This window comes from Silurus meridionalis, chromosome 10 (genome assembly GCF_014805685.1).
Source record: "Silurus meridionalis isolate SWU-2019-XX chromosome 10, ASM1480568v1, whole genome shotgun sequence".
Classification (NCBI taxonomy): Eukaryota; Metazoa; Chordata; class Actinopteri; order Siluriformes; family Siluridae; genus Silurus; species Silurus meridionalis.
This window is the reverse complement of record NC_060893.1, coordinates 25,855,917-25,877,544: the sequence shown is the minus strand read 5'-3', so window position 1 is coordinate 25,877,544 and position 21,628 is coordinate 25,855,917. Positions and strand designations below refer to the sequence as shown.

The window sequence follows — 21,628 nt, the reverse complement described above, 5'->3', positions numbered from 1 at the left end:
AGAGATGCTACGTAAATGGAAATTTTACTTCTCGCTGCATGTGGTCCTAATAAAAGTACTTCCGTCTTATCTGAGTTGAGCAGAAGAAAGTTATCAAGCATCCACTGTCTAATGTCCTTTACACACTTCTCAACATTGTTAGCTGATCTCTCTCATCTGGCTTTGCGGAAATATACAGCTGTGTGTCATCAGCATAGCAATGGAAGCGAATACCATATTTATGTATAATTTCACCCAGAGGCAGCATATATAAAGAGAAAAGCAGTGAGCCTAAGAGAGATCCTTGCGGAACACCAAACTTTACCTCATAGAGTGTGGAGAACTCACCATTTACATCAACAAACTGATAGTGATCAGTCAAATAAGACCTGAGCCAAGAGAGAGCTGTTCCCATTATTCCTACAATGTTCTCAAGTCTAGCAAGCAGTATAGTGTGATCAATGGTGTCAAAAGCTGCACTAAGGTCGAGCAAAACAAGTAAGGAGACAAAACCCTGATCAGAGGCCAATAACAGGTCATTTACCACCTTAACTAGAGCCGTCTCTGTGCTATGATGAGGCCGAAATCCTGACTGATACATTTCAAAAATGTTATTCATAAGTAGGTGTGAGCAGAACTGCTGTGCTACAACCTTTTCTAAAATTTTGTAGATAAAGGGGAGATTTGATATCGGTCTGTAGTTGGATAGCTGACAGGGTGAAGGTCAGGTTTCTTAATTAGGGGGTTGATAACTGCCAGTTTGAAGGATTTTGGTACATAACCAATGCTAATGGAAGAGGTTATTAATTTTAAAACAGGTTCAATTACTTTTGGAATTATCTGTTCGAGAAAACTTGTAGGCAAGGGATTCGAGAATGCAGGTTGATGATTTTGATGAGGAAATAAATTAAATTAAGTCATTAGGAGTGAAGCTTTGTAAGTGATTGTCTGTTATAATTACACTGCTGTCTACAGGGTTACTTGTAAAATATGTTTTCAAGTTTATCATAAGAAAAGTTCATGAAATCATTACTACCTATTGCTACCGTGCTGAATAAAAATCTAGGATTATGCTTGTTATTTTCTATGAGGGTGGAGAAATATGCTGATCTAGCAGCACTAAGAGATTTTCTATAATTTAGGAGGGTCTCCTTACATTTATTTGAAATACTGTTAATTTTGGACATGTGAAGTGGAGAGGAATGGTGCTCCCATGGGTGAGCCTTAGCATTAGCTTTGGCTTTGTGAGTATGCCGCCGAGTCGTCAGCCACTTGCCCCGCTGCGAGGGCTCTAATGCCGGAGTCGGGGGAATGCTAACTCCACCTAGGGCATCCAGACTTTCCCCTGCAGAACCTGGACTGCTCTCGCACTCACTACTTCTCTCTAGACTCTGGATGCGCTCCTCGAATGTTAAAATCTTCTCCGTCGATGAGCGAACTAACTTACACTTCTCACAGATAAGACTATTGCTAACAGCGGAGAAAGACTGAATAAACATCCATAATCCTGACAGTATCGTAGTGATCTGGATGGATTTCACAATTAATGATTAAATCAAAGCAGAGTGTAAACTGTGCTCTGTGAAAACAACAAGAGGAGGAACTACAGCATCTTCCTAACCACCTGATAAACATCTGGATGCTGCTCTAACTGTCTTTGTGTCCTCGTCCTGTCAGCTTCATATCTGATTGCTTGTTTAAAATGTTCCATACAATACAATACAATACAATAGTGAACCTTTTGTTCATGTCTATATTTATATCTTTTTTTTTTTCAATTTATGTGTTAATTCTGAATAATGTGTTCAAATGTAAGCAAATAAGAAACACTGTGACTTTTATATTTTTACATTTTAAATAATAATTGTGTCACCATTGAGTTGAACTTTGCTGATTTCTGTTTTGTTAGTGTTTGTATCCTCCACATGTACCATCACAAAGGATGTGTAGAAAGCATGATCAGTGATTCTGACGTCCTTCAACACCAGAGAACAGTTTCCTTTACGCAGCTCGTCCTCAGGAACATCCACACGTCCTCATATCCTGGACCCTCATGTGTACCATCAAAGCTTCTCTCAAACACAACCTCATTATCAGAACGCCACTGAATAACTGATGTTTGGGTGAAGACTTTACTCAGGTTACATTGCAGGAGAGCTGTGGAACCCACATGAGCTTCTACAGTAATGGGAGGATCTGCACTGATGGGGTCTGTGGGGGGAAACATTACAATCTACATGATTTGGAGCATTTTATAAAAATTGTAGCATATTGTAATGAATGTTAGGACACTTGTGTGTTGTTGGACTTGAACCAGGTCACTCACCCACACAGACAGAGAGCCAGAAGATGGAAATAGAAAGGAGGATCATGATGCCTGGAAGACTCGTGTGGAGTTTTTACAGATTTCCTGATACAAACACAAACAAAGGCAGATTATTAAACACATTAAATATAAGTGGAAGATCAGCTTCTGCAGAAAATCACACAAACAAGTGTTCACTGTATTAGTGTCAATTTTACACCCTGAAAAAACACAAATCACTCATTTCAAATCCCACGTTTCACTACGGCTTCATCAGCTCAGTAACTGCACCATGAATTTACTGCCCCCTGTTGGTGGATTTTAGAGTCACAGCAGCAGTGATGAACTTTCTCACACACACACACACATAACTTTGTTGTGGATTAACTTTGGTCCTGGAGTAATGTTGTTTCATTTCACTCTATGCTGCACTCTATATGGTGACTTGACTTTGGTCTCAGAGCTACTAATGTGATGGAGCTCGTGTAAGATCATGGAATCTTCTTTAATTAATGTTTTTCTGCCTGATGGTTTGTTTTACTTAGAACTTAAAATAATCTAAAACAAATCTGTGCATCTGTTTAATATTTCCATCAATAATTATTTTAATAATCATTTATTATTATTTATTGAGTAAATATCTAATTTTAACTAAAATGTAACCAATCAACTAAGCAGGTTTTATGTTAAATATTAATTTGAGGAATAACTGTTTTAAATGTAAATGCCCACCCAGGCCGCCATTGTAAATAACAACCTGTTCTTAATGACTTGCCTGTAAAAATAAAGGTTGAACAAACAAACAAAAGCCCACAAGGCTGCAATTTATTTAAGCCTTTTTAATTTATGTTACGGGGTTGCGTGTGTGTGCTTAGGAACCCTTATTTGTGATGGGATTTAGTGGAGGGAATACGGTGATGTGCATATCCACAGCATGTGCTTTTTTTTTGTTGGCCGTTGTACATTTTGCTAATTGTGAAATGCTAGCTATCAATAGCTAATATTCATGTGCTAGTGTTAGGGTTATCATCAGTCTGTTAAGTTCAACACTTCTTTTCAATGAGTTTGTCATTTTGTTAAAATTTATATATATATTTATTTATATATAAATCTTCTTCTTCTCTTTCTTTCGGCTTCTCCTATTAGGGGGCGCCACAGCGGATCGTCCGTCTCCATATCACCCTGTCCTCTACATCTGCCTCTTTCAACCCAACTACCTGCATGTCTTCCCTCACCAAATCCATGAACCTCCTCCTTGTTCTTCCTCTTTTCCTCCTTCCTGGTGGCTCCATCCTCAGCATTCTCCTACTGATATACCCCATGTCCCTCCTCTGCACATGTCCAAACCATCTCAATCTCGCCTCCCTCACCTTGTCTCCAAAACGTCCTGCATGTGCCGTCCCTCTAATAAACTCATTTCTAATCCTGTCCATCCTCGTCACTCCCAACGAAAACCTCAACATCTTCAGCTCTGCTACCTCCAGCTCTGCTTTTCCAATTTGTGATGAAAGTAGGCAGCAGGTTGAGAAGATCCTGGAGAGGTGGAGGTACGCGCTGGAGAGAAGGGGAATGAAAGCCAGTAGGAGTAAGACAGAGTACATGTGTGTGAATGAGAGGGAGGGCAGTGGAGGGGTGCGGTTGCAGGGAGAAGAGGTGGAGAAGGTGGAGGAGTTCAGGTACCTGGGGTCAACAGTGCACAGTAATGGAGAGTGTGTTAGAGAAGTGAAGAAAAGAGTGCAGGCAGGGTGGAGTGGGTGGAGAAGAGTGATAGCAGGAGTGATTTGTGATAGAAGAGTATCTGTGAGAGTGAAAGGGAAAGTTTATAGGACTGTGGTGAGACCTGAGATGTTGTATGGTTTAGAGACAGTGGCATTGAGTAAAAGACAGGAGGTGGAGCTGGAGGTAGCAGAGCTGAAGATGTTGAGGTTTTCGTTGTTAGTGACGAGGATGGACCGGATTAGAAATGAGTTTATTAGAGGGACCACTCTAATAAACTCCACTTGCACTTCTGGCCGATACCCTGTGCATGTCACGCACCGTGGTAATTTTCAATTTCAAGTATCCTATATAACTATGGTCAAGTCAAGAATCATTTCAACCATATATAGCTGATGCAGTACACAGTGAAGTGAGACAATGTTCCTTCAGAACCCAGGTGATACATACAACAACATAAAACAACAGTCACAGAAACAGAAAAAAACACAGGGCCAAGAACTAGTAGACAGATCCTCCCCACATAAAGTGCATGTGTACAACTGGTGCAAACAGTGCAAAAAGATAACACAAGACAGTGCAGGACAATACACAAAACACAAAACAAAAAACAGCTGCGGCAGTAAACGTGTCCCAACAAAATAAGGTGCACAGTAGCAGAAATGTAAACAATATTGTGCAATTACACATATAGCAGCAACAAAGATAAAGTGAACAGTGGCAAAAATATGTGGACAGAATATTGTGCGAAAGAACAATTAGCAGCAATCCCGGAAGATGTGCAAAAACGGCATGTAAACATTTTTGTGGTAATGATTAGTGTGAGTGGTACTGGATGATAGGTGTGCGCAGTGTATGATGTGTGTTGAGTCCGGTTTGTGCAGATCAGTCATGCGAAGTGAGTATGAGTGTGTGTTGAGTCTGGTTTGTGCAGATCAGTCACATAGTTGTGTGTATGTGTGTGTGTGATTGTGTGTAAGAGTTCAGTTCAGTTGTTTGTTGAGGAGCCTGATGGCTTGAGGAAAGAAACTATTGCACAGTCTGAATGTGGCGGCCCGAATGCTTCGGAACCACTTCCCTGATGGCAGGAGGTTAAAAAGTGTGTATGAGGGGTGTGTGTGGTCGCCCACAATGCTGTTTGCTTTGCAGATGCAGCCTGTGGTGTAAATGTCCATGATAGAGGGGAGAGAGACTCTGATGATCTTCTCAGCTGTCCTCACTATCCTCTGTAAAGTCTTGCGATCCGAGACGGTGCAGTTCCCAAACCAGGCAGTGATGCAGCTGCTCAAGATGCTCTCAATGGTCCCTCTGTAGAACATGGTCAGGATGGGGAGGGAGATGGGCTTTCCTCAGCCTTCTCAGGAAGTAGAGACGCTGCTGGGCTTTTTTGTTGATGGAGCTGGTGTTGAGTGACCAGGTGAGGTTATCCGTCAAATGAACACCAAGTAATTTGGTGCTCTTGATGATCTCCACTGAGGATCCATTGATGATCAGTGGAGAATGGTCATTCTGTGCTCTCCTGAAGTCCACAACCATCTCTTTAGTTTTGTCGACGTTCAGACACCCTATTTGTTTCTGCATATTTGTTTCCCGGAGCAACTTATTGATCCTTGTATGCATCCCTAATTTCCACCTCAATTCCTCCGGTTTATACTCATGACCGCTATACTCAAACTGATCACAAGCTACTGATCGAGCCCTTTTTTCCCCTGGCTCCATCTCTCCTGACTATACTCCAACTTCTCCCATGGCAGCTGGAGATGATCCTGGTCCATCCCATTCCTCAGGACCTGACACTATTGTTCTTTCACAACATCAGCTTTATCTGTTTACTGGCCTTTATAACATGTATTACATTTACAAGCATTTTGATCATATAATGTATGCTAACTTTATGTATGCTAAGCTATACTCTAAAGCATGACTATTGGTATTTGTGAACTCATTTTATACACTGAGTTCTCTGCAAGCCTGAGTACTGTACTGCACTAATGCTAAATAATGTTTACATGAATTAAGCTTTAACTCAAACTAAATATAAGCAATTTTATATGTTAACTGAAGCATATTGCTAAATGATATTAAATGCTACTATATACTCTAATTGAACTTATATGGGTGAACTTTATATGCACCCCATTATGCAAGATGATTCAAGACGTCATGTGGTCTCTCTGTTTTCCCCACATAGCCAAGGTGTTTAACAACATAAACAGCAGACAATATCAATATCTTTGTCTGACATTTACTGACATTACTGAAATTTCTAATATGTTCTATACAACATGCACCATAATTTTGCAGAGTCCACAATGCACTTGCCTATTTTTTTACAATTATTGTTATTATTATTTTATATTATATATTATATATTATTATTATCATTATATTATATACCAAAATAGCTACATCTCTCAACAGTGTATATCAGTAGGAGAATGCTGAGGATGGAGCCACCAGAAAGGATGAAAGACCAAGGAGAAGGTTTATGGATGTGGTGGGGGAGACATGCAGGTAGTTGGTTTGAAAGAGGACAGAGTAGTATGGAGATGGCTACATGTGGCTAAAGTGAAAGTCGTCGCTACGCACCGTGCCAGTTCAGTGGATTCCATCCACCACATTGTGCCAGTGCCAATCAGCAAGTAAATATACAACCTGTCATCTACCACACTTTCGTTTGGTCATGAAGCTGCAGAAATTTAAGCTAATAAAGGCTAATTTCAGCTTGAGAAACATACCCAAAGGTTTATATTGATACGGGAAGAAGACTAAAAGCATACTTGTTGGACATTTGGAAAGCTTAACAAGTTCCATATTATAAATCATTTAAAGACAATATTGTATGCATAATATTGTGTTAATAATTAGAGCTGTAAAGTTAAGTATACAAATTGAGCAATATTCAACTAGGAAATTGTCTGACTTTTTATTATTTCCTGTGTGTTGGTTTCTGACATGTTCTGTTGTTCTTACTTGCTTACTTTGGTGTAGTCTTAAAGTGGAAATGTCTGATGTGAGTGGAGGTGAGTTAGCCTGTTAGCATTTGCCCCCGCTTTGGAACTCACAGCTGAAAATGACCTACCTAAATTTAAATGTTAACAGTTCCTGACAAGAGTGGGCTACACACAATTTAAATATCTTTAAAAAGAATACAATTTGGGCTTTACTCTCCATCATATATTAATACATAAAATACATCTGCCTCTTTCAAACCAACCATCTGCATGTCTTCCCTCACCACATCCATGAGCCTTCTCCTTGGCCTTCCTCTTTTCCTTCTTCCTGGTGGCTCCATCCTTAGCATTCTCCTACTGATATACCCCATGTCCCTCCTCTGCACATGTCCAAACCATCTTAATCTCACCTCCCTCACCTTGTCTCCAAAACGTCCTACATGTGCTGTCCCTCTAATAAACTCATTTCTAATCCTGTCCATCGCCGTCACTCCCAATGAACATCTCAACATCTTCAGCTCTGCTACCTCCAGCTCCACCTCCTGTCTTTTACTCAATGCCACTGTCTCTAATCCATACAACATCTCAGGTCTCACCACAGACCTATACACTTTCCCTTTCACTCTCACAGATACTCTTCTATCACAAATCACTCCTGCTATCACTCTTCTCCACCAACTCTTTGGAGCAATCCAGAAAAGTACTGGGCTGAAATGAGTTTATATTTAAAATTTTATTAAAGATTGTTTCACACATTTTTTACAAGTCCCTCTTTAATGTTTTGTATGTACCAATAAGCTTGGCCTTGCATAATAAACTCAATTTACAAAGTTTTTACATACCTCAGAAGCAGAATTGTCAGCGTCTTCTTCACGCTTTGACTCTAAATAACTTTTTTGCAATTTTTTTTCAGTTAAGTCAAGTTTATTTCTAGAGCAATTTCACAACAGACATTGCCTGAAAGCAGCTTTACAGAATTTTAAGAGATAAGGTGAATGGTATGCATTAATCCTGTGGCAAATGTGGCAAGGAAAAACTCCCTTAGACGTTATGAGGAAGAAACCTTGAGAGGAACTAGACTCAAAAGAGGAACCTCATCCTCATTTGGGTGACATCAAGAGTGTGATTATAGTCTTTAAACACTACGGAACACTGGAGAGTGAGAACTAACACAAGTACTGGAGTGTGTGATTATGAGTGATGTTCTTTCTACAGTCTTATACAGTCATTGTGGTTATAAAACAAGGAGCTACTGAGCAACTGATAAAATAGCTCAACATTTGTGATCATCAGAGATCCAACACCAGCTTCTCCATGCCAGAGCCTTTAAACACTCCAGGAGATCAGTCAAACAGTCATAGATTGAAGTGACAAGGTCATATAAAGGAAAAGAACATGAAGTAAATGTATTTATGTAAAGAAAAATTAGGAGTGGACATGAAACTGAAAAACAGAAGCTGTTTCACACAGGGAAATGGAAAACACTTATTTTGTGTTATTTTATGATGAGATGTGAAGCAGGAAGTGGATAGGATTAGTAAGAAGGAAGTGAGAGCAGCGATTAAGAGGATGAGTGGAAAGTCTGCTGGCCCAAATGACAAACCAGTCAAAGCATGGAGATGTTTAGGAGAGATGCAGTGGAGTTTTTAACCATATTGTTTAACAAGATTCTGGAGGTGAGAAGATGCCTGAGGAATGGAGAAGGAGTGTGCTGGTACTGATCTTTAAGCATAAGGGGGATGTGCAGACATGCAGTAACTACAAAGGAGTAAAGTTGATCAGTCACACCATGAAGTTATGGGAAAGAGTAGTGGAAGCCAGGCTGAGAGAAGAGGTGACCATCTGTGAGCAACAGTAAGGTTTCATGCCGAGGAAGAGCACCACAGACGCATTATTTGCTCTGAGGATATTGATGGAAAAGTATAGAGTGTGTGTGCAGTAGGAACAACAGACTGGTTTAAGGTGGAGGTTGGACTGCATCAAGGATCCGCTCTAAACCCTTTCCTGTTTGCAGTGGTGATGGACAGGTTGACGGACAAGGTCAAACAGGAGTCTCCGTAGACTAAATTGTTAGTGGATAATATTGTGATTTGTGGGGAGAGTAGGGAGCAGGATGAGAAGATCCTGAAGAGGTGGAGGTACACACTAGAGACAAGGAGAATGAAATTCAGTAGGAGTAAGACAGAGTAAATGTGTGTGAATGAGAGGGACGGCAATGGAGGGGTGCGGTTGCAGGGAGAAGATGTGAAGAAGGTGGAGGAGTTCAGGTACAGAAGTGATTTGTGATAGAAGAGTATCTGCAAGAGTGAAAGGGAAAGTTTATAGGACTGTGGTAAGACCTGAGATGTTGTATTGTTTAAAAACAGTAGCATTGAGTAAAAGACAGGAGGTGGAGCTGGAGGTAGCAGAGCTGAAGATGTTGAGATTTTTGTTGGGAGTGACGACAATGGACAGGATTAGAAACAAGTTTATTAGAGGGACATCGCATATAGGGGACAAAGTGAGAGAGGCCTTGGTAGTTTGGACATGTGCAGAGGAGGGACATTGTGAATATCAATAGGAGAATGCTGAGGATGGAGCCACCAGGAAGGAGGAAAAGAGGATGAAAAAAAAAGGATGTTCATGGATGTGGTGAAGGAAGTCATACAGATAGTTGGTTTGAAAAAGGCAGATGTAGAGGACAGGGCGGTATGGAGATGTATGATCGGCTGTGGCGCCACCTAACTGGAGCAGCCAAAAGAAGAAATAGATTTTGAAAATAAAAAAATACTATAAACATAGAAATATTGTTTTATATACAGTATAAATTTTTTTAAGTGGACATTTAGATCTGGCTTTAAGTTTAAAAATGTGAAATTCTAATCATTTATAATCCACAATGTAAATTGCTGCCTTGCTACATACTGTACATTCCCTATGAATTTGATCTTTACACTGTTGTGTCTTCAGTACTTGCTCGTTATCTCCTCTACAGTCAAATGTGTATACATACGTTCCCTTTTGGGACCTGAAGATGCAAATAATGTTTATTACTAACAAGTTGCATCACAAAGAGAGCTCCATGATGATCGGCTCTACATGGGTTGTAGTGTAAGATCTCTAGAGCTCTGACCTCCAGCCTATTGAACATCTATGGGATAAATGTGAACACTGACTGCACCCCAGGCCTCCTCACCTTCTCACCTACATCAGTACCTGACTTTACTAACAACCTCATCCGAATGAGCACAAATCTCCACAAGCATACTCCAATATCTAGGGGAAGATCTTTCCAGCAGACTAGAGGCTATTATAACTGCAAATGGGATTAAATGTGGAAATGGAATATTCAAAAACTTATGTTGTATATCTCACTGGCCACAAAATGTTGAGAAGTTTTGCTATATGTAACAGAATGTGCATAAACATATGTACATTGGTGGAAAATGATGAGGCCAGCTACTTTTCTTTAGCAGGTATGAGCAGTTTCACCTCCTCAGACTTAAGTTGATACCACAATGTTAAAGAACACCAAAATACCTGGTTGCAATGTTGCTGAATTTTGAAATCTGATTTTGAATTCAGATGATTGATTCTCTAGTAGTGCAGGTTTATATAAATGCACTAATTTTAATGAATGTTCCTGATCTGGACAGTCGTCTTAGGGTCAAGCTGCTGTTTGTGTCTGTATTTTTTGTTAATATTTTTTCTGTACATGTCCATGTTTTTTTTTGTCATTTTTGCTTTTGTCTATGTGGCTACTACTTTTATCGCTGGTGACAGTTTTGGCTGCCGTGGCTTTGATCATTGATGCATTTCTGCCTAGTGAGTGGTTCCAATGTCAGCTTAAATATGATTGTTTCTTTTTTATTTATCTGTACATTTTGGTCTCATTTTGTAGTGTATATTTCAAATTGATGCAGTTTGTGTTGGCTGTGCTATTTCATGCATAAATTGCACTACACAGATGTTGCACATTTATAATGTTTTTGGTCTTTGTTTTGTTAAACTGAGTTGTGTATTTACTATATTTATTTCATTATAAGACTAAAATGTCTTTCTGTGGCATCAGACTGAGTGGTCCGAGTTGGAGGCTGGTCACCTGGGGAAAGAAGCACTTTGTGCGAGTTGGAGCACTTCTTCCTATTGTTTGTTGTGCACATGCGTAAGAGCGCAACTTTCTTTCAGGTAGCTTGCTGCCTTCAGGGTGAGTTTCAGTCGTGTGTTAGTTTTTCCTTTTTTTCTCTTTCGTAAATAAAGTTGTCTGGGCAGAATTAACATACTGTTTTATTGTATGGTTTTAGCATTTCTCTGTATATAATAAAGTGCCATGTCTGTATTTTTATTTTTTTTTGCTGATTTTATGTTAATTTCAATAAAATCTTCTGGAAACCTGGAAGTCACATCCCTGCCAATGAACTTGTGTCCTTCCTTTAGGTGGTTCCCTGGGCCATAATAACAGGATGGCATAGTTGTGCATCACATCTAGCTAACTAGATCAATAATACCCTCTGTTACATTTTGCACTACACAGATGCTGCACATTTATAAATTTTTTTCTTGGTTTTGTCAGTAGGTTTTTTCTTAGGTAAAGGCTCAGATCTGGAGGGAACATGGATATAGAGTGTTTGGTGAACTGGTATATTTGTATGCTGTCGTCCCCTCACATTCACACGTTCACTCAGGTTTGTTGACGGTGGTGTGGTGGGTCGTCTCTTATCCCAGAGATCCCTCATTTCTGTGTTACCTTCTGGTTCTCCCTTTTAGTTATGCTGCCATAGCGAGTTTAGCCGGAGTACAAACTGCACAGTGACATTAACTTTCATACAACAATAAGACCCTCTCTCTCTCTCTCTCTCTCTCTCTCTCTCTCTCTCTCTCTCTCTCTCGGTCAAGTTAAACATGCTCCTGAGGCTCCAGTGACCACTGTTCCTAACCCTCTCCCTTCCATGGATCTTTCCACTTCGTCCAGGTCCGTCTCTGGATAGTGTTCTCTTCGACTGGAGGCCACTCTGTGCAGCTTGGGACGGTTTCTCATCAATGCCTTGGGTGGTTCCATGAAATTCCGGAGTAAGAACGAGCGTTTTGAGGATGGATTTGGACTGTAGTTAACGTCAACAGTCTGCTACATCGACTCAGGAATACAGTTCGCCTCTGATGATCATCACTGCACCCCGCAACATCTTATATCTGCTACAAATGGACATTTGGTGCAACCCAGATGAGGATGGGTTCCCTCTTGAGTCTGGTTCCTCTCAAGGTTACTTCCTTATGCATCTCGGGGAGTTTTTCCTTGCCACAGTCACCACCGGCCGCTCATCAGGGACAAACTTACACTTATAAAGAACATCTTCACTTTTAATCACCACATTATCTGCGTAAAGCTGCTTTGAGACAATGTTCATTGTTAAAAGCGCTATACAAATAAAAATTAAGTGAATTGAATTGAATTGAATTGAATTGAATTGAATTGAATTGAATTGAACATTTTGCCATGGTTGGGCATAATCTCTAGCTAACTAGTATACTAATAATCAATGACCATCTGTGCCACATACAGTATAGTTAAAGCTCAAAGACAGTAATGGGCAGAGTGGACATTTCACATAAACCAGGTAAAAAAAATTTGTCTGATAAAACAGCAGTTCCCAAAGTGGAGGGCGGGGGGTCGCAAGATGATTTCCAGAAACTTAATTTAATTTTTTTTTTTTATTTTTTTAATTTATATTTTAAAAAAGGTTGTAATGATGCGAGTATAAATTTGGAATATTTAAAATAAACTGGAAATAAAACTTTGTTTGCTACGATTAATTACGGCAGTTAAGTGACGGCCTCAATCACAATTTACAGCACAACAACATGCGCTAGCTAGCTAACGTTAGATGCACATTTGGTGTTTTGCTAAACAGCGATCGGTCTATTTTGAGATCTAAACTTGATCAAAAATGAAACGGTGGTTATTATCATCAAAAGAAAAAGAGAAGAGAGCAGAGATGCCTGCTGATGAGAGAGCGGGATCAGCGGAAAATGCAGAGGGCAGAGAAGAGGATGAGCCGCCCGCACTACCCTCCACCTCCGGAAGGGCAGCCCGACAAACCCATGCCCCACAAACGGTTCATCCCTCCTCGAAAGCCAGAAAATACAGAGAGGAATACATAAACTATGGTTTCACGTGCATTGTTATGATTCAGTTACAACACCCTCAGTGCGTTGTGTGCTCCGAAGTCTTCGCACATGAGAGTCTGAAGCCCGTGAAAATGCAAAGACACCTGAAAACCAAACACCCCAGCCTCGCAGATAAACCCACTGACTTTTTCCGCAGATAGGAGAAAGAGTTACAGGGACAAAAGAAAGTCCTTATTAAACAGACAACTATCCCCGCTAAGGCTCAGAGGGCTTCATTTGAGGTGTCATATTTGATTGCACAGACCAAAAAGCCACACACAATTGGAGAAACTTTAATAAAACCAGCAGCAATAGTTATGAGTGACCGTCATGCATGGAGATAAACTGGCCGCTGAGCTGGAACAAGTGCCGCTCTCTGATGGGACTGTATCCCACCGCATTACAGACATAGCTCAGGATATCAAGTGTCAACTGATTGACAGAGTTAAGAAAAGTGGGAGGTACGCCTTACAACTGGATGAATCCACAGACGTGTCCAGCACCGCTCAACTCCTTGTATTTGTCAGATATATTTTTGAGGGGAAACTACATGAGGAGATGTTATTTTGTACGCAACTGGAGGGGTCATGCACGGGTGAGGACATTTTCAATAAACTGGACAGCAAACTTAAAGATGAAGGACTATCTTGGGGCGAGTGCATATCCGTGTGCACAGACGGAGCTGGGGCAATGCTGGGAAAAAAGAAAGGACTAAAGGCACGAGTCCTCCAAGTTGCACCTCACCTCAATTTCACGCACTGTATCATACACAGAGAAGCCCTCGCGTGCAAAACCCTGAATGCAGAGTTTAAACATGTTCTTGACACTGCTGTAAAGATTGTTAATTACATAAAATCACGTCCACTCTACACAAGACTGTAATGAAATGGGATCAGAGCACAAAGGCCTGCTCCTGCACACAGAAGTCAGGTGGCTGTCGCGAGGAAATGTACTGCGACGCCTGTACGAGCTGCGGGATGAGGTGCGCATTTTCCTCACAGAACAAAGATCCCCACTTGCTGAGCATCTGTCTGATCCTGACTGGGTGACAAGACTGGCATATTTCTCATGTATTTTTGAAAAACTCAACAGACTTAATGTGTCCCTGCAAGGTGAAAACACAAACATCTTGTACCTTAATGATAAAGTGCAGGCATTTGCGAGAAAGCTGGTGCGTTGGAGAGAGAGAGTGGAAATGGGACGCATAGACATGTTTTCTGAACTGGAAGAATTCATGGAGGAAAATGCACTCAGTGTTAACAGCATCAAGGGGTCTATTACGGCTCACCTTCAGTCCCTTTTGGATCACTTTCATAAGTATTTCCCTGAAGGAGACGCTCTCGACCAATATGACTGGTTAAGGTCACCATTTAATGTAACCACGGCAAATCATCTGGCGTCAGATATGGAAGATGCGCTGATAGAACTTTCAACTGATCGAACCCTAAGGACGACATTTGACGGCAAGACGCTCGATGAGTTCTGGGTTTCTGTCGCGCTGGAATATTCACAGTTGTCGAAAGCCGCGTTGGATGTACTCATGTAATTTGGCTTAACGTATTTATGCGAAAAGTCATTCTCCGCGCTGACTTACATTAAGAATAAACACAGGTCACGGCTTAACGTGGAAGATGATCTGCGAGTGGCGATCTCCAAAATTTAACCTAGAATGGACCTGCTTTGCTCCACGCACAGCACCCATCCATCACATTAGGCGTTTTTGAATACAAAGTTATAATTATAATTGTTCCAAGGCGCCAGCCAACGCTGTATGCGTGTTACAGACAGCTTGTTCGTATTCTGTCTGTAAGCATTTCACAGTTATGGGATGTATTTGTTTTTAATTTGTTAATAAAATAGCCTGGCTTAGAGATTGTGTTCCTTTTTGTTTGAGCTCTGTCAGTCTGTAACCAAATCGCAAATCCTCACAAGCTGCTGGAGGAAAACACAGAGAGGAGAAAGGAGGGGGAGGAGGGGAGGGGGTCGCGGGTCGTCAGCAGTCTAATATTAGGGGTTGCGGTCTGAAAAATCTGGGAACCCCTGTGATAAAAGACATTTTTAACATTTATGGAAGAAGTCTCCAGTGTCAGTTCTTTGTAACAGTCAGGAGTAAATGAAACCTGAATTTTTATGACATCTTTAGGATATTGTATCGCTTTGCAGTTTGCAGGTTCTTGGTAACAAGTTAAATAATTTTACTTTGAGAAAGAGAGAATAAAGAGAAGTTGGTGAGGAGACAACAGTTAAACAGAAATTATTTTTACTAAAGAAAAAGTAGTATAATGCATGAGAGTTATTATACAGTGGTGTGGTGTAAAAGGATTAAAACACCTGAACATGCGGTTCTAAAAAAAAATAATCAGGGTGATACAAAATACTTAGCAAATAAAATTTATTGCAGAAGATTTTCCTATTAGATCATTAAACACAGAGGTACATCTACTGCATCTATGGTGCTCTTCCCCATGGGCCAGCTGAGAATGTCACTCTGTCTTTGTGCCAGACTGAGGATGTCACACCTGAATCACGCTCATGCTAATACTTTTTTGAATATAAACTCACCCCTTATAGCACTCCTTGCCTTTTTTCATCTAGCGATGTTTGTTGTTGATCCACATTTATTTTTGACACTCTAAATTTCAAGTATCTAGTTATGATCTTTGTCCCTTTGTATTATCTTTTTATGGTTAGATTTATTGTGTCAGGATTTGAATGTTTGCACTATTAAAATTTATTCAGATTAGCATTTGCTCCTGCTAAGACATTGATTGTGACATTTAATAATAAATCATTGGTTCAAATCATCATCATCCAAAAGGATGGATTCAATTGCTGGTGGCAGATTTTGGTGCTTGATTTGGAGCATCAATGTAAGAAATGTTTAGTGATTAAAAATATTTTGTTGTGAATAAATGTGTTGCATTAGAGATTTTAATTAAATTAAAGTCATTGGTAGACACAGTGAAAAACATCAAAACAATATCAACATCACCAAAAACTTCACATGGGAAAATTGTGAAAATACTGCTTACGTAGTGGTCATGCTTTAACCCAAGTTAACATCATGCCTTTGTCTGGAACGGTTAAGAGGAACATGAACCATGTGATCAAGGCTTGTTGGCAGTCTCTTTTTTTAAACAGTACTGACACAACCACAATAACTTGGATTTAAATTAGTCTAGTTTTTATTATTTTGTAGTAATAAACCCACTCTGCCTGTGTTCAATGTTTTGGTTCTTTCTCGAGCTTGACAAGCTTGACAAGCTAAACATATGTTTAAGATTAATTGTAAGTTAATTGCAAGCTTGTCAAGCTCGAGAAAGAACCAAAACATCCAAGTAATGACAAAACAGAACAAAGAAACTCAGGAAGACCGAAGGTACCAGGAGACTAGAGAAGACAGAAGACGACAGGAGACTCAGAGAAATCAAACAAAATAGACAGACACTCATCAAACAGAACAAACAACCCACACATATCCAGATTCAAATAGAACTATAAAGATGCCTATACCATGACAAAAATAATGACAAACGTAATGAACTAACAAAGACCAAGGCAAAAGAGGTAACATAAATACACAATACTAACAAGGAGCAGGTGGGAAACATTAAACAGTTAGGGACTAGGGAGTAGGGGTTAAGGGAGTAGGGGTTAAGGGCCCAGTGGCGGCATCTGGTGGCCAAAGCAAAAACGCACAACCCAACAAATGTCCAGACCCTGACAAAAGGTTATTTTTTTGTCCAAACAATGGAAATTACAAGCTAAGAAAGTTAGCGTTAAATGATAAATCATTTCAGTTAAAATTCTGATTAGTTACGCAGGCATGATTTTTAGACACTTAAGCAAACCACATCAAACAGAAGACAATAGTTTATTTTATGTTACCTGATATGAATTGTGCTCTTTTGATGATCGTTTCAGTCCAGTCCGCTTGTTTCCTTGTCTTTAAGCACAAGCTGTCATGGTTTTTGTTCTTCTGGCAGTGGCAGCAGGTATGAGATAACATTTAAAATGAGATCCTGTACTCCATTGATTCAGCCACCAACAACACAAGATGACGTTTGTGTTCTTTGTGAATCGACTCTGTGCTGGTTTGTATTTTTTCCGTGCTGGTTTTTATTTTTTCCCCCTGCTGGTTTGTATTGACGGCCTCCAGCTGGCGCAGTGATGTCATCATGCCGTAGACACTAAAAGGGAAATAGAAAGGACGACAGAGAAGTGGTGGTGGAATGAGGAAGTGCAGGAGAGCATAAGGATAAAGAGGTTAACAAAACAGAAGTGGGATCGACAAAGTGATGAGAAAAGTAGGCAGGAGTACAAGGAGTTACAGCAGCAGGTGAAGAGGGATGTGGCGAAAGCCAAGGAAAAGGCATATGAGGAGCTGTATGAGAGGTTGGACACTAAGGAAGGAGAAAAGTATTTATACCGATTGGCCAGGCAGAGGGACCGAGCTGGGAAGGATGTACTGCAAGTTAGAGCAGTAAAGGATGGAGATGGAAATGTGATGACTAGTGAGGAGAGTGTGTTGAGAAGGTGGAGGGAGTATTTTGAGCAGCTGATGAATAAGGAAAATCAGAAGGAGAAGGTTGGATGATGTGGAGTTGGTTATGCAGGAAGTGTATAGGATTAGTAAGGAGGAAGTGAGAGCAGAGATTAAGAGGATGAAGAATGGAAAGTCGGTTGTACCAGATGACATACCGGTAGAAGCGTGGAAATGTTTAGAAGAGATGCAGTGGAGTTTTTAACCAGATTGTTTAACAAGATTCTGGAAGGTGAGAGGATGCCTGAGGAATGGAGAAGGAGTGTGCTGGTACCGATCTTTAAGCATAAGGGAGATGTGCAGACCTGCAGTAACTACAGGGGAATTAAGTTGATCAGTCACACCATGAAGTTATGGGAAAGAGTAGTGGAAGCCAGGCTGAGAGAAGAGGTGACCATCTGTGAGCAACAGTATGGTTTTATGCCGAGGAAGAGCACCACAGATGCATTATTTGCTTTGAGAATGTTGATGGAGAAGTATAGAGAAGGTCAGAAGGAATTGCATTGTGTATTTGTGGATTTAGAGAAAGCGTATGACAGGGTGGAGAGAGGAGTTGTGGTATGAGGAAGTCAGGTGTGTCAGAGAAGTATGTGAGGGTGGTGCAGGACATGTATGAGGACAGTGTGACAGCAGTGAAGTGTGCATTAGGAAAGACAGACTGGTTCAAGGTGAAGGTTGGACTGCATCAAGGATCGGCCCTGAGCCCTTTCCTGTTTGCAGTGGTGATGGACAGGTTGACAGACAAGGTCAGACAGGAGTCTCCCTGGACTATGATGCTTGCAGATGATATTGTGAATTGTGGTGAGAGTAGTGAGCAGGTGGAGAAGAGCCTGGAGAGAAGGGGAATGAAACTCAGTAGGAGTAAGACAGAGTACATGTGTGTGAATGAGAGGGAGGGCAGTGAAGGGGTGTGGTTGCAGGGAGAAGTGGTGGAGAAGGTGGAGGCATTCAGGTACTTGGGGTTAACAGTGCAAAGTAATGGGGAGTGTGTTAGGGAAGTAAAGAAAAGAGTGCAGGCAGGGTGGAGTGGGTGGAGAAGAGTGATAGCAGGAGTGATTTGTGATAGAAGAGTATTTGTGAGAGTGAAAGGGAAAGTTTATAGGACTGTGGTGAGACCTGAGATGTTGTATGGTTTAGAGACAGTGGCATCGAGTCAAAGGCAGGAGGTAGAAGAGCTGAAGATGTTGAGATGTTTGTTGGAAGTGACGACGATGGACAGGATTAGAAACAAGTTTATTAGAAGGACAGCGCATGTAGGACGTTTTGGAGACAAGGCGAGGGAGGTGAGATAAAATTAAGAAAAAATTTTTTTATCTGGAGTAAAGACATAATGAGATTCCCAGAACTACAGATCATCGGCATTTGAAGAAGCTGAATGAAATTTATGATGCAACACAAAATTTTCTTTTACTTTTTTAAAGGCAAAATTAAGCACATTTTTTTCCACTGTGTTTCAAGATATAGACAGGATGTGAAATATGTTTGCCAATTTCTTTATTTCTTACACAATTCAAGTGTATTTTTGGCAAATTGACTTGTTAATGTTATGTTATTAAGATTAGAAGTCAAGTGCTTATTAAAAGTGGATTGCTTAATATATTTAAAATTAAAAGTTGGTACATTTGTATATTTTATATTTATAATGTATTTATGTGTGAGTGAATTAATACACTTTGTAATACAGTTTGTTTTTCAAGATCCTTCTATTTGTAAAGCAGGCTGGAGTGCGTTTTCATTACGTTAATATTTAATATATATAAAATAATAGACATACTGCAATATACAATCTTGTGACAAAAATTAGGACACTTGTGGTTCTGGTTGAAGCCCAGATCTTAATTCCATTGAGATGCTGTGGGGTGACTTAAAACGGACTGTACAGGCAAAAAAAAAAAACTCAAACATCTTACAGCTGAAAGAATTCTGCGTTAAGGAGTGGGTCAAACTTTCTTCATAGCGATGTCTAGGACTGATAAATGGCGAAATTTTATTTGCAATGGAAGTTATTTCAGCCAAAGGTGGTAGCTTTTAGCGGGTAGGGTCTTCTAACCTTTTCTCAGTTAGAATATACATTTTTGTTGATATCTTTTGTTTAATGAGTAAAACAAGGTAAATTTTTGTTGTTTACCTGCAATTAAACAACTATATATAGTCTACAACTGTAACAGCTAGATTATTGTACTGCACAAAGTAAACATAAAGCATATGGTAAGTAAAAGTAAAACGTATGCTTTTTGTAAATACATTAAAGTGTCATAAAAAGTAAGAGTATGTTTTAGCATATTTTTTAAAAGTGCAACTATGTATATATATATATAATACCCAAGAACTTCTATTATACTTTTTATTAATACATTTAAATGCAAAACAGTACATTTTAATGCACTTAAAATAAGCATGTCAGGAGTACAATTGTGCTATAAATACACTATCTGAATTTTAAGTATATTTATATTATATTCAAGAGTACTTTTTCCCCTGGGTATTTATTCGGATTATAGACACTGTGCAGACTGTGTTATAACATGTTAGATGGAAACAAGGATAACCATATCGGATGAATCAGCTCCACACTGAAAGCATAAAAAAGCCAACGTGCTGCTGTTTATCCTGCTTCTTCAAAACTCAAACCATGATCAAATTTCCTAAACAACTGTCTGTGAAATATTCTGTTAAGAATAGATAGCTTGGTAAAGAATGTTACGTAGGTGTTGAGTCAGTTTCAGATCTACAAATGCAACATTTCTCCCAAATTAAACCACGCCCTCGAGAAAGAGAAAAATAAAAGTTACCTGTCGCTGCAGTGAGTTATTGATTTATCACGGAACTGCAAACGGCAGCTGCCAGCAGAACTCAAACTCAAACTTCTACATATATCTTACTGAACCTGAAGAAATAATCTTCTATCTTTGAGGTAAGGCTCAGTTTTCAATGGTTATTTATGTTTTTTTAATCTATGGCCTGACTACATATCACCCTGTAGCTAATTTTTCCATAATTTTCTTTTTCCATAATAACTTTCTCATAATTCTAGGTAATAATCAAAAAGTGTTTCAAGTTGAGTGTTGTGTTCTAATCTAAAATCTAACTTAAATCTGGAACATTCCTTGTGCATACACTACCTTGTATTAAAGTTGATGACCTATTCATTCCTGCATGAATTATTTAGTACATGGAAAAATACACAGTCTTGTGGCCATTTGTGAACTGAAATGTGCATTTCTTTGATTTTGTTTAATCTTTAGTGTAGAAAGTGAAACCATTAGAAATGGTTAAATGTAGTAAGTAGTAAAGATTTTAAGACTATAGCATTGTTTACTGGATGCTAAAGGGTTTCGTTTGTAGCAGTTGCAGAGTTCAGATTTTCTTGTAAATCAAGTCAAGTCAAGAGGAGAGCACTTGACTTTGCTTGGCTTGACTTGACTTGACTAAATGAGTCACATGTTTGACAAGAATTACTGGTTATTTTTAAGAATGGTGTTTCAGTGCTGACAGAAGAAATATTTTAATGCTAATAGTAAACTTTTCTCCATGTTTTGGGCAATTTGGAGTCCCATGTAAATCTACTTAATTAAACTCCAGTCTCTATGAAGGCTCTGATCGATCAGAGCTATTGCTCTATATTTATGTATTTATTTACTTGTATTTATTCCAGTAAAGTACTTCAGGGAAGTCTTCTGGTAATTCCTATATTTGAGAAAGGACAAACAAGCATTATCAGAGTCTTTATGGCTCTGCTTCATGGTTTGCCTTTGTGTTGTTGCTTTTCTGCATGGCTGTTTGCTGTGGGGTGTTTTTGGGCTCCCCAAATTGCAATTTATTTTATACTTGCTTCTTGTTCTGCTGTGTTACGTCCCATTGGATGTTCGTGTGTGTGTGGGTGTTTGTCTCTCTCTATTGGTTCACCTTCCTGTCAATTTCTCAAGGTTCCCCGCCCCCTTTGGACTGCTATTGGCTAGGGAGGTAATCAACGTGTGTGACCTGACT

The 21,628-nt window shown here is 39.7% G+C and overlaps 1 long non-coding RNA gene across 2 annotated transcripts; it reads right to left on the bottom strand.

The window, feature by feature from the left end:
- Positions 1 to 1,965: 1,965 nt before the first annotated feature.
- Positions 1,966 to 17,229, bottom strand: LOC124392038. Of its 2 annotated transcripts, none has more exons than XR_006927090.1 (3): positions 16,987 to 17,229; positions 2,306 to 2,389; positions 1,966 to 2,190 (listed from the first exon to the last, which is right to left on the bottom strand). It is a non-coding gene; the product is annotated as an uncharacterized LOC124392038 (long non-coding RNA). The 2 variants fall into 2 exon arrangements; XR_006927091.1 differs by lacking the exon at positions 16,987 to 17,229 and adding an exon at positions 7,797 to 7,995.
- Between the last annotated feature and the right edge of the window lie 4,399 nt (positions 17,230 to 21,628).